At 42.5% G+C, this 14,590-nt stretch overlaps 1 protein-coding gene across 5 annotated transcripts in view; it reads left to right on the top strand.

Moving 5' to 3' along the window:
• The window catches only part of HNF4G (hepatocyte nuclear factor 4 gamma), a 59,678-nt gene that overhangs the window by 17,843 nt on the left and 27,245 nt on the right, over window positions 1-14,590 (top strand). For 2 of the 5 annotated variants that reach the window (XM_035124891.2, XM_035124890.2), the window contains exon 2: window positions 7,820-7,904. The exons of 2 other annotated variants lie outside the window; for them this stretch is intronic. The gene's annotated coding sequence lies outside the window, so the exon portion shown is untranslated. Of the gene's footprint in view, window positions 1-633; window positions 7,905-14,590 lie in introns of those variants that run through there. One more of the 5 variants, XM_035124892.2, reaches the window with a different exon arrangement.

Raw genomic sequence — 14,590 nt, 5'->3', positions numbered from 1 at the left:
TGTTATCAGTTTGTGATTGCCGGGACAACATATTGGAAAGATCTCATTTGTTGACTAGAAGCTGCTGGACAGTGTTTGAGGGTTCACAGTGATTCCAGTGATGCTCTCCAGCTAAGCTTATTGCTGAGGTTTATGTGGGTCTCCCCAGCTCACCTCTGTTACTAGGCACTGCTAGGATCTGTCAGTACTTCAACAGCACAACTTGAACAGAATGCAAACAGCAGAGCGTGATGTAATGTTTTCATTCTCTTGGTTGTCGTGGGCAAGTTATTCTACCCCCGTCAGATCTCTCAAATCCCCATCTCTAAAATGGGAATAATACAGTCCCACATCCCCAGATTGTTTGGACAAAATTAAAGTTTGTACAGTGCCCTCAAAGTGGAGAGTGAAAGTCCTGATCATTCTGGGTGGTTTAGCACAGGGCAGTGTAACCTTTTCATACCAAGTGGGCCACAAGAGTACTTCAGCATGGAACTCAGAGGCCACACACTGCCTAGTCATGCAGTGAGGTGGGGGGCAAGGCCAAAATTTGACGCCCCCTCAGCCCTCAGCTTGCCTTCCCAAGGCCAGCTAAGTGAGGCAACCAGTTTTGGAAAAGAGGCGCGAGGCTCTGGCAGGGTCCTAGAACCCTCCCACTTCCTTCCCAAAGCTGGAAGATTGCTAACTAGGCTTTGGGAAGCAGATGGAAGGACTCTAGGACCCTGTCAGAGTCCTCATGCCTCTTTCCCAAAGTCCAGCACCTCACTTACCTGGCATTGGGAAGACAGAACAAGGACGGGGGAGGGGGAGATCAAATATTGCCAAGGGCCACCCAAAAAGACCTCAAGTGTTGCGTGCAGCCCTCGGGATAGGCATTGGACCACCCCGGTTTAGGGTAACTAGGTACATTTGACACATTGTGTGTTGGTGCACAGGTGTGTACAAAATATTTGTGTAGCTGCAATATTTCTCCATTTTGAGTCATTCATTTTACCATATGAAACAACATTCTTTTTTTAGAAAGGTTTGGCTGCTTTCCTTATCAGTCTGTGGGGCTTTCCAATGTCAGGACACTTAGGTAGGTGGAGACTTCTCAGAACAGAGAGCTTATCAGTGTTTGCTTAGGATCTATTGCCCCCCTTTTGCCATAAAAAAGAACTATATTGCCTACAGGTGCCATAAACCTTAAGATCAAACTTTTCTCAAGCAAGTTTGAATACATATCCTCCGCTAAAACAACAGGAGTCAGGACATTTCTTCTTCAGCAGAGCACTTCCAGTCTCCAAGCTCCTCTGGTGGCAGTAGTTATCATTACCGTGCTACTACAGTGAGATACTGCTGTGCTGCTTATTAGGAGAAAAATAGCTTGCACAGATAGATTGGGATAGAGCTATCTATTGCAAACATAACAAAATTCTAATAGTCATATAAGCAATAGACTAATAAAAATATATCATTAATAACTATACAGTAAAATTAAACACGATTCATAATAAAATTTAGCAATAAAAATATAAGAACATAATCCAGCAAACTAAAAGTTTAGCAATAAAACTAGTAATCTACAAAACTAAATATTAACCCCAGAAAAATGTATGTGTATTGTACAGTATATTGTTTCTTTCTGTGAGCTGTAAAACTTAATTGATCTGATTTTTTTTTAAAAAAGCTTTAGATTGAATGAACTTTTATTCTAAACATGCAGACTTCTTTAAAAAAATAAAAACAAACCCAAATATGTTATTTTTATATGCATACTAAAAAAACTGGAAGTGGCAATTGCCATTTTAGAACAGGCATTTGATCTGTGCTTTCGTAGAACAAGGGAGTGCCTCTTTTCATCCCATGGGTAATGGCTATTTCTTGCATATCTGCACCAACCCTGCATGCTGCACTCTTGCCTTGTTCAAATTATCTTCATATTGTGTGGGAGACACAGCAGAACTGCCCCATCCCACAGCACAAAGGTGACACACCAGATCACATGGGAAGGGCTCATGTCAGAAACATGACAAAATGGTTTTAAAGTGCCCAGGAACGGCTTGATCACCAGCCACCTCAGGTGGTAGAAGCTGGAGAGCAACAGAACATGTGTGCCATAAGGCCTGCCCCAGCCAACAAACTAGCTCCCCAACCACAGGTGTGGTGGAAGACATTGCCTTGTCCCCAGTGCTGAAGTAACATTCAGTTGCCAGTCTAATCAGTTTTCTACTGGGCAGTGGGGAGACGCATCTTGTACAGGCGGCAAAATTCCCTGAGTGAAACTGGACAAGTACGTGAATTCTAACGATTCTACATTAGAGAAAAGCTCTCTAGAACCTCTGGGCTGAGGTGGGTGTGGGAAAACTGGTTGTGTGATGCTCTCCTTAGCCACAGGCATTGCCTGGTACGAAGGTCTGTCATTAAGAAGCACGGTTAAATAAACAGGTTGGGATAGGATTACTTTAGTGCCCTTCCCTTCACTTTATGCCATTTTATTGTTCTACTAATGGTTATTAGATTAGGTGTATAAGAGCTCACGAAATATATGCGGTGGAAGAAGTATGCAAGAAAGTAAATGTTTCCCACAGAGAGTCTAGCTTTTCTGTATTTGATGGAGAGACTAATTTACCTTGCATAGATAAGTGATGGTATTGGAGGTGGGTTTAAAACCCGATACATTCCATGCTTTTATCATGCTCAGTGCTGTGCAGCCATTATTTTTAATGTAAACTTATAGAGGCCCCTTTGGGAGAAAGGCCGTTATTACAGCCAATATTTTTGTTCTTGTTTTTAAGATTTACCCATTTTTGATCCGTGTGCTGTGAAAGTGCTCGGTATTGAATTGTATTTTATTTTAATTTTTAAATACAGTCCTTCTCGCCATTGTGGATATTTCCAAAATAAATCTGGGAGATTGGATTAGCAACATTACTCCCAAGGAGAAAGAACAATGATGGCCTACAGTAATTTTTGTTTTCTATCTTGCATTTGCTGCAGGCAATGATAATGATAATAGTAAAAAATAAAATAAAAAAGAGGAAGCTGTGGATGCATAGTCAAGTTATTTGTTTGGGGGGGAGGGGGTGTACAACCTACCTAAAGTTAGGCCATTAAATTAAATTTTATTAAGAGACAGTGTAGCCTACATTAGGATGTCTGAGAACTTCAGTCTTCATGCATACAAAATGACCTGATTTGCATCTCCCTGGCTAATTTGCAGATCTGAACATCTCTAAAAATTGGATTTTGTACTTCTCCAAATGTGGGAGTGCAATTCTTGGCTTTAAAAAAGTATCAAAGTGCATTTAAAGTGCATGGTTTTTCCAATAAAATAGAACATTTTGACAAAACGCATTGTGAAATGCATGTTTTAAATAAAGTAAAATATATGCAAATATGTTTAAATGATTTTGTGGCGTGGATTTTCTTTTCTTTTTTAAAACAAAAATAAGCCATAGATGTGGGAATAGAATGAAATAGACTGAGTGGATGCATATGAAAGTAATATGGAACAGAAGCAAACTGGCTTGTTCAGTCCTACTCTAGATGTCATTCAACAATTTCAGTGGTGGACTCTTAGAGTGAGATCCATGTAGGTTAGAACTAAAGATAAATGGCAAAAACCAGTGTATTTTAAGACAATTTATCATGATTTCCCCCTGTGTGTGTGTGTTTGCACAAATATATAGGGCCAGATTCAACTAAACAGTTGCTCTTGTGGGAACCGGTACAGTGGCTTTCTTCCCTCCCCTCCCCTCTGTGCACCCCAAGCTTGCCCCCAACACAGAGAGGAGAGGGGAAACCATTCCATCAGGCATGCAATGCCAGAGCAATCTTCTAATGCTTCCAACCATAACTCCTAACTTGAGCAGTGTTACCAACAGAGAATGAATTGCTTTCTGACATTTTTTATAGCATAAGTGCCTATGGCATACGCAAGTGGTATAGGTCTACTTCATTGTTCATAACACTAGTCACTCAATGTATAGCACTAGCGACTGCCCAGTAAGGATGTACAAAGGCATTGATTCATCTTCCAACCTGTATTTGTCACATGCAGCGATGCTTCCATTGCACCGCAGTTTGGCTTCTGACGAAACTATTGGTCATCTCACTGTGATGGAAAGTTGCCTAGTTAATTCCATTACGTTGGTCTACACAATTCATTTCAATGCAAAGGAAGAGCTATGCAAATGCAGGGAAGGGAGTCATCAATTACATATTGTTTGCAAACTGAAAACAACAGTGACTAACAATTGTGTTCACTGCACTGATTTTTGTTTGACATCAGATGGAAAAAGAGACACCGGCAATCTCTCCTCCCATTTCTATCATAATTCCCTGACATCCCTACTGACCAGAGATGCAAATTTTCCTGAGGAATAGTCAAATGGTCTGAAAAACAGAGGAGGGGGAGGATGCTTCCTTTGATCTCCTTATCTAGTGAGTAGAGGTTTGGAAATAGAAGGCCTGGATTTGAATTTTACACCATAGACTCATTGCCTGAGCTTGGCCAAGGTGCTGTGCGTCACTCCTTGTTCCTCATGTCATCATTACTCCCATTTTATACATGTTGGAAACTGTTTCGGAAACCAAAATTATCCTACACTTTCTTAGTAGTAACAGCTGCCCTATACAGCCTGATCCTAAGTACTTTGGATACAATCCAGTGCAGGTCAGAAATGCCGCTGAAATAAATTACAGCTCTCAGCTGCAATGTGGGAGTAAAGAATGCCACGTGGTAAAGATCAGGCTTGCAAGATGAACTAATTGGCTTAATGGGGTTTGAGCTAGCTTTATGTGGATTGCAGTCCTTGTGAAGAAAGGGGCTCCATTAAAATCACTGCAATTTACCATTAAGTACATGAAGTGCCAATCTAAATGAAGGCAAATTAAAATTTTCTCCTTGCACCTATGGTAATCACCAGTACTCAGCATCTTTTAATACATTTCCATGTGTTTACTAAGGAAAAGAGTGTGGTAGATGGTCTAGGAGTTCTAGTGAAATAAGCCATATCTCATGGTCACAGCTAGCTGAGTTTATCACAGAACAATCAACCCCCACCCCACCTTTGGGTTTCCTACAGGATGTGTGTGGTTTGGAAGGAGGTCTCCCTTCACTCAGCTCTGCCAGCTACCAAGCAAGTGATGCAAGCATCACTTTGGCGTTGTGAGATTCCCTTTTTCAGGGGTGGACTTTGTTTCAGAAATTGCAAATTAGGTAAATTCACATTAGAATGTCAGCCAAACCATTTGTCACCACCAGTGCAGGGTCAGTGTTATCCAACCAAGTCCCAGTTTGCATGGTTATCAAGAGTTTCCAACTATGGCTTTCTGTTGGAAAGCTCTGAAGAATGTAAGATAAGGAAAGCTGAAGGGGGAAAAATAGTAAGAGTGTGGTCAGAGAAGGAAACCTCCACTCTGATGTACAAGGATGCTGTGTTCGTGATCAGAGGCCAACAAGCCAACCCCCTCCCTGCAAGGTTGTGGTGCTTCTTCCCTTTACAGGGCTGCAGTTGATGTGCACCATATAATTACAAGCAGGCATTTATGGTTATTGTTAAATCATATGTTATGCTTTGGAATGGAAAAAGGGCAGAGGCAATGAGAGAGATTCATTGTCACTGCTAAAGTCATTGGGATTAGAAGCAGGCATTTCTAGCTTGAAACAGCACGGGAACTCCTGACTCACAGCATCTGGAACACAGAGTATTCATTTCAACAATTCCTGTAGCCTCGTAGGTTCATGACCTATACAGAGATCTTTAGACCTCTGGCTATGTTTGCCCAGTTTGGCTGGGGCACCACAGGGCAGAGGGATGTAGCCCTGGAAGCAGAGCACATGTCGCAGTCTCCGAGATCTGAGATTGTTGGATCAAATACCTGCTGCCTCTGATTACAATCCTTTGAAAAAACAGTCACCCCCCCTTTCATCTGTGGTGTCTCAGCACAGAAGAGGCCTTTTGTCTCTTTCCCCCTTTCAAAGCTTTACAGGTTATATTTTAGGACATAACTGCCCGTCCCCTGCTTTTCTCCCTACTAGAAGGAAATCAGGAGACACAAATACTTTTTTGTGCTTTAGATTTTGTGTGCACCTGATCATATGGCCCAGGAGTAGTGCTAAGCAAATGGCAGGCCCACAAACTTTGGTATAGTGGGGCTGTGCTCAGCTTGGTGTTTCAAAAATTGTGCAGGTATGCAATAGAACGAGATACCACAATATTTTAGCTATGATTTGCATGGCAACAAATCCCAAGAAGGCTGGAAAAAACCAAGGATGGAGAAAGTGGTCTAAACCACAGAGCCTAGGGCTTGCCGATCGGAAGGTCGGCAGGTCGAATCCCCATGACGGGGTGAGCTCCCATTGTTCGGTCTCAGCTCCTGCCAAGCTAGCAGTTTGAAAGCATGTCAAAGTGCAAGTAGATAAATAGGTACCGCTCCGGTGGGAAGGTAAATGGCGTATCCGTGTGCTGCTCTGGTTCGCCAGAAGTGGCTTAGTCATGCTGGCCACATGACCCGAAAGAAGTACGCCGACTCCCTCGGCCAATAGAGTGAGGTGAGCACCGCAACCCCACAGTTGTTCGCGACTGGACCTAATGGTCAGGGGCCCCTTTACCTTTAAGAACATAAGAACCTGCTGGATCAGGCCAATCATCCCTCTAGTCCAGTATCCTGTTCTCACAGTGGCCAACCAGAGGCCTGTGGGAAACCAGCAAGCTCTTCTTCTCTTTGGCGATCACTCATAGCTGAGTAAGATTGTCTTCCATAAACACGGTTTTAACAATGAGTCCGTAAGTGACTGTGGAGGCCATTTCTGGATCCATACATCCTTCCACAGTGGGGACATTGGTTTCCGAACAGGAGTTGATCACAGTGTGGATTTGCCAAGCGTGCCTTCTTCTTAGCATATTTCTCCCTTGTGTCCTGAGTTCAAGCACCACCCAGCCTTCCCTTAGAGCCAGCCCTGTAAAGGCTGTTCTCCAATTGGAACGCTCGCAGACCAGTGTTTCCCAGTTGTCAGTGTTTATACTACATTTTTTTATATTTGCCTTGAGACACTCTTTAAACCTCTTTTGTTGACCACTAGCATTACGCTTTCCATTTTTAAGTTCGGAATAGAGTGGTTGCTTTGGAAGACGATCATCAGGCATTGGTTTCTAACAACTGCTATTATGTGCTTGAATCAACTGTGAGAAGTGCCATACATTGTTGCTCTTTTGTGTATTGGAGCAGGGCGGAAGTGGTGTAGGACAATTCAAGGCTAATCTATAATGTAGTTCATGCTTAGAATTCATTTTGATTTCCCCCCTCTCATTTCTAAAGCATTTAAATTGAGCAGTTCTTTAAACTTTTTGGGGAGCAACTTTTTTCACTGAATATTCTAATATGGGACAAATTTCTTAACGGGTATAGCTTTCTTTTGATTACAAAGCAAGTACAAACTGGTTCTTTGAACTGAGGCCATGTGAAAAAAGAACCAAGGTATTAGAGACACCCTCCTCTCCATAAATTGTTAAAGGAATTGCCACCAAGGGGTAGTCTCACAACAAACTACAAATACATTTTCAAAGAACGTCTTTTCATATTTAATGTACAAAGAGTTCACGTTTTCCTAGAAATGTCTGGCGGATTTTCTTTGAACTTAAGAAGTTGCTAACTTCTTCTGAATCTTGAGTTGCACCTTTGGCAAAGGCTCTTATATTTTCAAAGGTAAGAATCAAAGTAATAAAAAAACACCCCAAAACCTGGCATACATGATAGTGAAATCATCAGAGTTTAAGGTTTGAAGGAACCCCAAGAGTCACCTATTCCGATGATTTGTGCTAGAGAACTCATACACCAAAACCGTTTCTTACAGATGCTTGCCTAACACCTGTTTGAAAACCCCTGGAGATCAGGATTGTACCACCACTCTTAACAACTTAACCCAGCCAACCTGCCAGGTAATGAGTTTCCTTTGCCTAACATTTAGCTGAAAACCTTCTTTGTGGTATCGGAAGTGGTGGAGAGCAGATCTTTACTATATGTCTGGCAGCCTGAGTGATGCAGTTACCAATGGAAAGGCTTTTCAGAAAGAATGGAGTATTTAAAGGCAAAGAAGAAGTTGGCTTGATGGCTATAGTGTGTAAGGGTGTTTATGGCCTGCCTGTTGCAATGGCCTTCACAGAACTTGCTTCTCCTTGAACTTGCTGTTGCCCAGTAGGACGATCCTTTTAATGGTTTCTTCTCACTCATACCTGCCTCTCCTTCCTGCATGTCGTCCTGCCCCTTGACAGTGCCAGATGTGTCTGGGCTGCTCAACTGACCTGGAGTGATTGGGTCAGTCTCAACCCAACCTGATTGGGCTCAGAATCTGGACCTCAACCAAATCTGCTTCACAGCCCTAGGTACAACATATGATAGAGACAGGGACTGGAAATATATTTCTCCATCGCTGAACATCACTGCCAGACTATGCTTTGGGTATAGTATTCTCTTGGTATTTGAAGAGTGACTAGGGCATAGCTGCCAAGTCTCCCGTATTCCCCAGGAAACCCCCATTTTTCCAGCCGTTTCCCGCTGGCAGCCAGGATTTAAAAAATCCCCGTAAATTCCCCAGATTCTTACTGGCCCAGGGAGGCTCCTTTGGACATGTCTGGAGTCTCTGGACATGCACAGAAGCGATTTCTGGTGCTGCGGCCATTTTGAAAATGGGCAGAACATGTGTAGAAGCGACTTCCGGTGCTGCTCTGCCCAGTTCCAAAATGGCCGCAGCGCGACTTCCGGTTCCGCGCAGCTGCCGATCCCGGATTTTTCAGTCTGGAAGTTGGCACCTATGGACTAGCGATGCCTGTTCACATGTGTGATGTCACCACACCTTGAGCCCAGCATTGCAGGAGAAAGAGTAATAAACCCACATGAGCATAGTTCATGCTGTTAGTCCGATTAATCTCATTCATTCAGTTAGTTTAGGAATAGCCCATATTCTGTGTTGATTGGAATGGGGAACAGTTTCCAGCCCAAGGGCTGCATTTGACCCTCAGGCCTGATTTTCCCTATCCCTGATGTAGATGTTACAGGTAGGTAGCCGTGTTGGTCTGACGTAGTCGAAACAAAAAATAATTCCCCCCCCTTCCAGTAGCACCTTAGAGACCAACTAAATTTGTCATAGGTATGAGCTTTTGTGTGCATGCACACTTCTTCAGATACCTGATGTAGATGGTCATCCCTTTCAGGTGTTACAGTTGGGAAGGGGCAACACAAAGATTTTGTTATATACCAGAATATTGTGTTATATACCAGAATATTAGGTTTGCAGATTTAAAGTGGATTAAAGGGCTCTGTTGCCTTAGAGCAACAAGCTGACTTAAAACAACAAAACCTTGACTTTTTAGGGTTTGAAAAGTGAAGATGAAATGTATTAGAGATGTGGGAAAATGTGTAAACACCCCAGAAGCAAATCAGGACTAATGCCTGTTGTATAACTGCCTCCTGAACAAATCAGAATAAATGCTCAATAAAGACTGGGTCAAGTCTAACCTTTGCCTTGTGTGCAAGCAAATGAGAGTGAATGCTCTAAACAGGTTCTCTGGAAAGTCCTAGAATTCCCTAATAAGGAAACTTTATATATAGCATAGGACACGACTGTATTCTGAAGTAAGATATCCTTAGTCCCAAATATACCTTTTCCTGGTTGAGCAGAGACCATATTTCATGTTAATTTCAGACATGTACATTATATGGGTACAGTGCAGGCAATCTAAAACTTTGTTACCAACTCACTTAATGACAAAAAGGAGACTAATTGTGCAGCCAAGCACATGTATTGAAATTCTTATCTCAGTGATGTGCACAAAGCCCTTGGGAAGCATTAAGCAGTTAGTCATGGCTCCTTTGAGCAAGAATCTGCTGTGTCAGTTTAGCTTCTAGTTAAAATGTAAAGCTGTCTTGAGTAGGCTGAAGAATAACAGATCCCACTGTCCCTGATGATTTGCATAGAATATACTAGAGGTACATAATACAGTGGTACCTCGGTTTATGAACACAATTGGTTCTGGAAGTCTGTTCATAAACTGAAGCGTTCATAAACTGAAGTGAACTTTCCCATTGAAAGTAATGGAAAGTGGATTAATCTGTTCCAGACGGTCTGCGGAGTACTCAACCTGAAGCGTACTTAACCTGAAGCATGGGTGTAATTGGTTCCGGAAGTCTGTTCATAAATTGAAGCGTTCATAAATTGAAGCGAAGTTTCCCATTGAAAGTAATGGAAAGTGAATTAATCCGTTCCAGATGGGTCCGCGGCGTTCGTAAACCGAAAATTCATAAACCAAGGTTCCACTGTACTGTAATTAGTAGGGGTAGAGAAACTTAGATTGGATTTTTGAAACCCAGTTACCAACTACTTATTGCAAAAGAATGATTGAATTAGTTTGATTTAATGTGGCTAGCTTGATGTTCCTAAGTGAGGTGTGTGAGTCTGTGTCACATAAAGAATCCAATGACTGATAGCTCATCACTCCATGACCAGCTTGGTCTAAACATGCGGCAGGATCAGTTGGTAGCGTAGACTATGCCACTTTAGAGTACAGGTAGAGGATAACATTTATGAATGCCTCACTTCGTTTAAAAAATCAGTTCAAATACAAAATGAGTATAGCAGGTTAAAGGCTAGGATAGCACATATTCCCTTAAAATACTAATTGGTGGGGGTTAAGATTTTTTGCAGGGGTCAACGTAGGGGAGTGTGCAGGATTAATAGATCCCCATCAGTAATCTGAAGTGGGTCAGTCCACTCTACCATCTCATTCTCACACCCCCTCTGTTGTAGAGTGGGTTTGCCAGCCTGCCTGAAAACTACTGACCTGTCTGGTTTGTGGGATCCTTACCACCATTACTGAAAGGGTGGCGAGACAAAACCCACTTTTTCTGCCCCTGGCTGGTTTTCCGTGAAATAATTGATATTTGAAATTGCTTTCCTCATGCCTGCAGAAACCCACCAAGCACCGAAGAGACCCAGTCACCTAACAACTACATGTTGGTAGGAGAAATCCAAGTTGTGGCCCTAAAGTGTTGCTATGGCACGTCATCTTAAAAAATGATCATATGAAAAGGTCTCAATAGACAAACTTCCATTAGAGGAGAACTGAAGCGAAAGCAGATGGAAAACTTGGAATGAAAATTCGGCACCCCCTTCCATTTTCTATTATGTTATCAAGCTCCAGTCTTGGTTTTTAGCATTCCTCCTCCCTTTTCAGGGGTAAAAAACCCCAAGCCAAGAGTAATTCTCCAATAAAGAGAGCCGTTTATGAATGTATGTGTTTCTCAAGGTAAATGAGGATAAGATGTGTATAAAACTTATCTAATCATCTACATAAAATGTTTATGATCAAACATGAGCCAAGGTTTTCCATGAAAGATTATTAACAAAGTACTAATTGCCTAACTATTCCTCAACAAGGTTTTTTATCATATAAAAACCAACCACAGCATGACATTTATCTTACATGTGAACTCTCTCCTATTTCCTCCCCTTTTTTCACTCTACCCTCCCTCAGTTTTTCTGTCTCCTAAATTGGAAAAAGAATAAGTTACTTGACTTAAGCAATATTTAACTAACTGCACTAGTCACATGTTATTTAACTGTAACTCAGCAAATCTCCACCTGATGATTGTGAATCTATACCCTAGTACACTTTGTCTTCAAGAAAATGAAAATACTATCACCATCCTGATCATATAAACACAGCAGAAATTGAAACATAGGTTAACACCCCCTCTCCCCATTTCTGTTACATACTGTAACAAGAATGGAGAACCTATGGTTCTCCAAACGTTAGACTTTGGAGTTCCCATCAATCTGAGCTCACATGGCCAATGGACATGGATGGTGGAAGCCATAGGCCAATGACATCTGGAGGGCTGCAAGTTCCCCATCCTTGTTCTATACCAAATTAAATAAGGAAGCACAATCCCTAGAGGCAGTGTGGTTCAATGGTCTCCTTAGAGCAGATCCATTTAAATTAATCAACCTTAGGTAAAGGTAAAGGGACCCCTGATCATTAGGTCCAGTTGTGACCGACTCTGGGGTTGCAGCGCTCATCTCACATTACTGGCAGAGGAAGCCGACGTACAGCTTCCAGGTCATGTGGCCAGCATGACTAAGCCGCTTCTGGCGAACCAGAGCAGCACATGGAAATGCTGTTTACCTTTCCGCTGTAGCGGTACCTATTTATCTACTTGCACTTTGACGTGCTTTCAAACTGCTAGGTTGGCAGGAGCAGGGACCAAGCAACGGGAGCTCACCCCGTCGCAGGGATTCGAACCGCCAACCTTCTGATCAGCAAGCCCTAGGCTCTGTGGTTTAACCCACAGTGCCACCCACTTTCCTAAGGCAACCTAAGGTAGTCATGTTTAATAACATTCGTGTGCCTACTCTTGAGTGTGGAATTAAAAATGATGCTCTTCCAGTCACCTGTGTGCATAAGCATTCCAGCTTGACGGACAAAACAATCCTCCTTCCCCCCCCTTCCCCTGAGTGCTATTCCAGAGGCTCTCCCAATCCACCCCAGAGCCAATTCTGGGGTGTGTGTGTGTGTGTGTGTGTGTGTGTGTGTGCGTGCAAGGCATGTGGGGAGAGGAAAGGGAGGAAAGACCCATTGTGTAAGTAGAAGTCCTTGCTCAGAGCTTCTGCTGATGGGTCTGGTTAAGTCAATCCTGCACTTAGGCTGCAGTCCTAACCCCACTAACCTGAAAGTGGGCCCTGTTGAGTTCAGTAGGATTGACTTCTGAGTAGGCATGGTTAGGATTGCCTGGTAAGACAAATTTTAAAGATTGAACACTTTCAAAGTGATTTCAGTATCATCCTCACCTTTTAAAATTGCTCTTTGTCAATTTATAAATGATCACATTAGTTTACACAGCTATGAGATTATTGTTTACAGCCTTAATTTACACATCCCCAGGGGATCGCTTGCAGCAACTTTCCTACATTCAAAATATAATGATAAAACACCAAAAGGATATGCACAGCTATCATTTTAGGGACTGGATGCACTCAGGCAATGTGTCTGGTTTCAGACTATTTTGGTTCCTATCCATTCACAGGGTGGAAAGAAGTAACTACAACCTGAGTGGTCAAAACAATGTTTTTTGGGAGGAAATTCTTACAGAATTCTTTGGAATAAGCCTCAATGAACTGAACTCATCTACTGGAATCCCATGTATATCAGATTCTATGATGAAAGAAAAGTGGGATATAAATAGAAGAAAGTGAAATAATACACTGAGGAAGATTTGTGTACAAATAACCTTTAGTTTATATTTCAGGTAGTCATTAGTCTAATGATGCATGCTAGCAAGTTGGCCACAATTCTGTGTATGGTAGTCATCTTTTCTTCCCAACAGTGTCCCTGGGAACTAGCATAGTCACATGCTGATCCAGAAACCCACCTGAGCTGCCAAGAGGAGCCAGACTGTCATTTGAAGTTGTGGAAGTGTGAGAACAAGATGCTGGAGGAGGAGGAGAGGGAAAGTGTTGGGGACTGGGCAGAGAAGGAGAAGTGCTGGAGACCGCCTCCTCATCCTGACCCTTTCAGGGAGGAGGAAGAGGAAGACAGTATAGATTTACAACAGGGGTTTGAGGGAGGTAGCAGCTCAGAGGCAGATGGGGAAAAGCTGGGAAATCATGGGAGAGCTGGAACAACACCCAGTTGATGTGTTGTCATAAGAAAGCATTCCAGACCCTCCATCTCCCAGAACCCGGCGAGCCTGAAAAGTAGGAGAGCAAAGAGCTCAAAGACAGAGGGCACATAGCAGCACCCGTAGAAGTGATTAATGAGGAAGTGGGAGAGATTCACTCAGGACAATGCCATTATCCAAGAGGCTGGGTTCTATAGCCTCTCTGTGTCAGGACTGAAATAAAAAAGGGCTGTAAGAAACCTTTCTTTGCCTTTATACTTTCCTGGGCAACCAGCCGTGAGCCACTGACAGTACCCTGACCAAAGGAGAGGGATGAAACCCCTGATCACCTTGTATTTAAGGGAAAGACAAATATTCTGAAAATTTTCTCATCCACTGAAGATCAAGCCAATGTTCGGGGAATGCTTTTGCCCCACCTCATTGAAATTTAAGGAAATCGTTGGGTTGATTACATCTTCCCAGTGCTAGTCCTCAATATAACATGGACTACCAGTGATGAGAGAGTTAACTATTGGTGATTGATAGAGCACTGGTGAGGATTTGGCAGTCCCAGAACAGTGATGGGGAAGAAATGTCTCATAAGTATGGTGGATGTTTAAGGAAGGAAGAGAGTTTGATAGCTGTTTCAGGGTGCAAACCTGAAAATTCACAGTGGCTGTTTGAATTGGTTTTTCAGGAAGCTTTTTATAACCTTGATTTTTATTAGCTTGTTTTCTATTTTATATCCTGCTTTGAGTGATCAAACTCTAATAGAAAACAGGACAATTAGCATGCCAAGGGAGCCTTGCAGATAGCACAGGAATGCTTTCTGATAGCATTCTTATCAGCTGGTAATGAGCTGAGAATCTTTGAAAAGTACAGTACAATAACTTGAACTGCCATTTTTCTCTAAGGGTGAGACTATGAGTAATAAGAAAGACAAGGCTGTTGCCAGAAGTGGTGGTCCATCTTG

The sequence above is a fragment of the Zootoca vivipara genome, chromosome 8 (genome assembly GCF_963506605.1).
Source record: "Zootoca vivipara chromosome 8, rZooViv1.1, whole genome shotgun sequence".
Lineage (NCBI taxonomy): Eukaryota > Metazoa > Chordata > Lepidosauria > Squamata > Lacertidae > Zootoca > Zootoca vivipara.
Note: the sequence above shows the minus strand (reverse complement) of the source record. Positions and strands in the feature narration are given on the sequence as shown.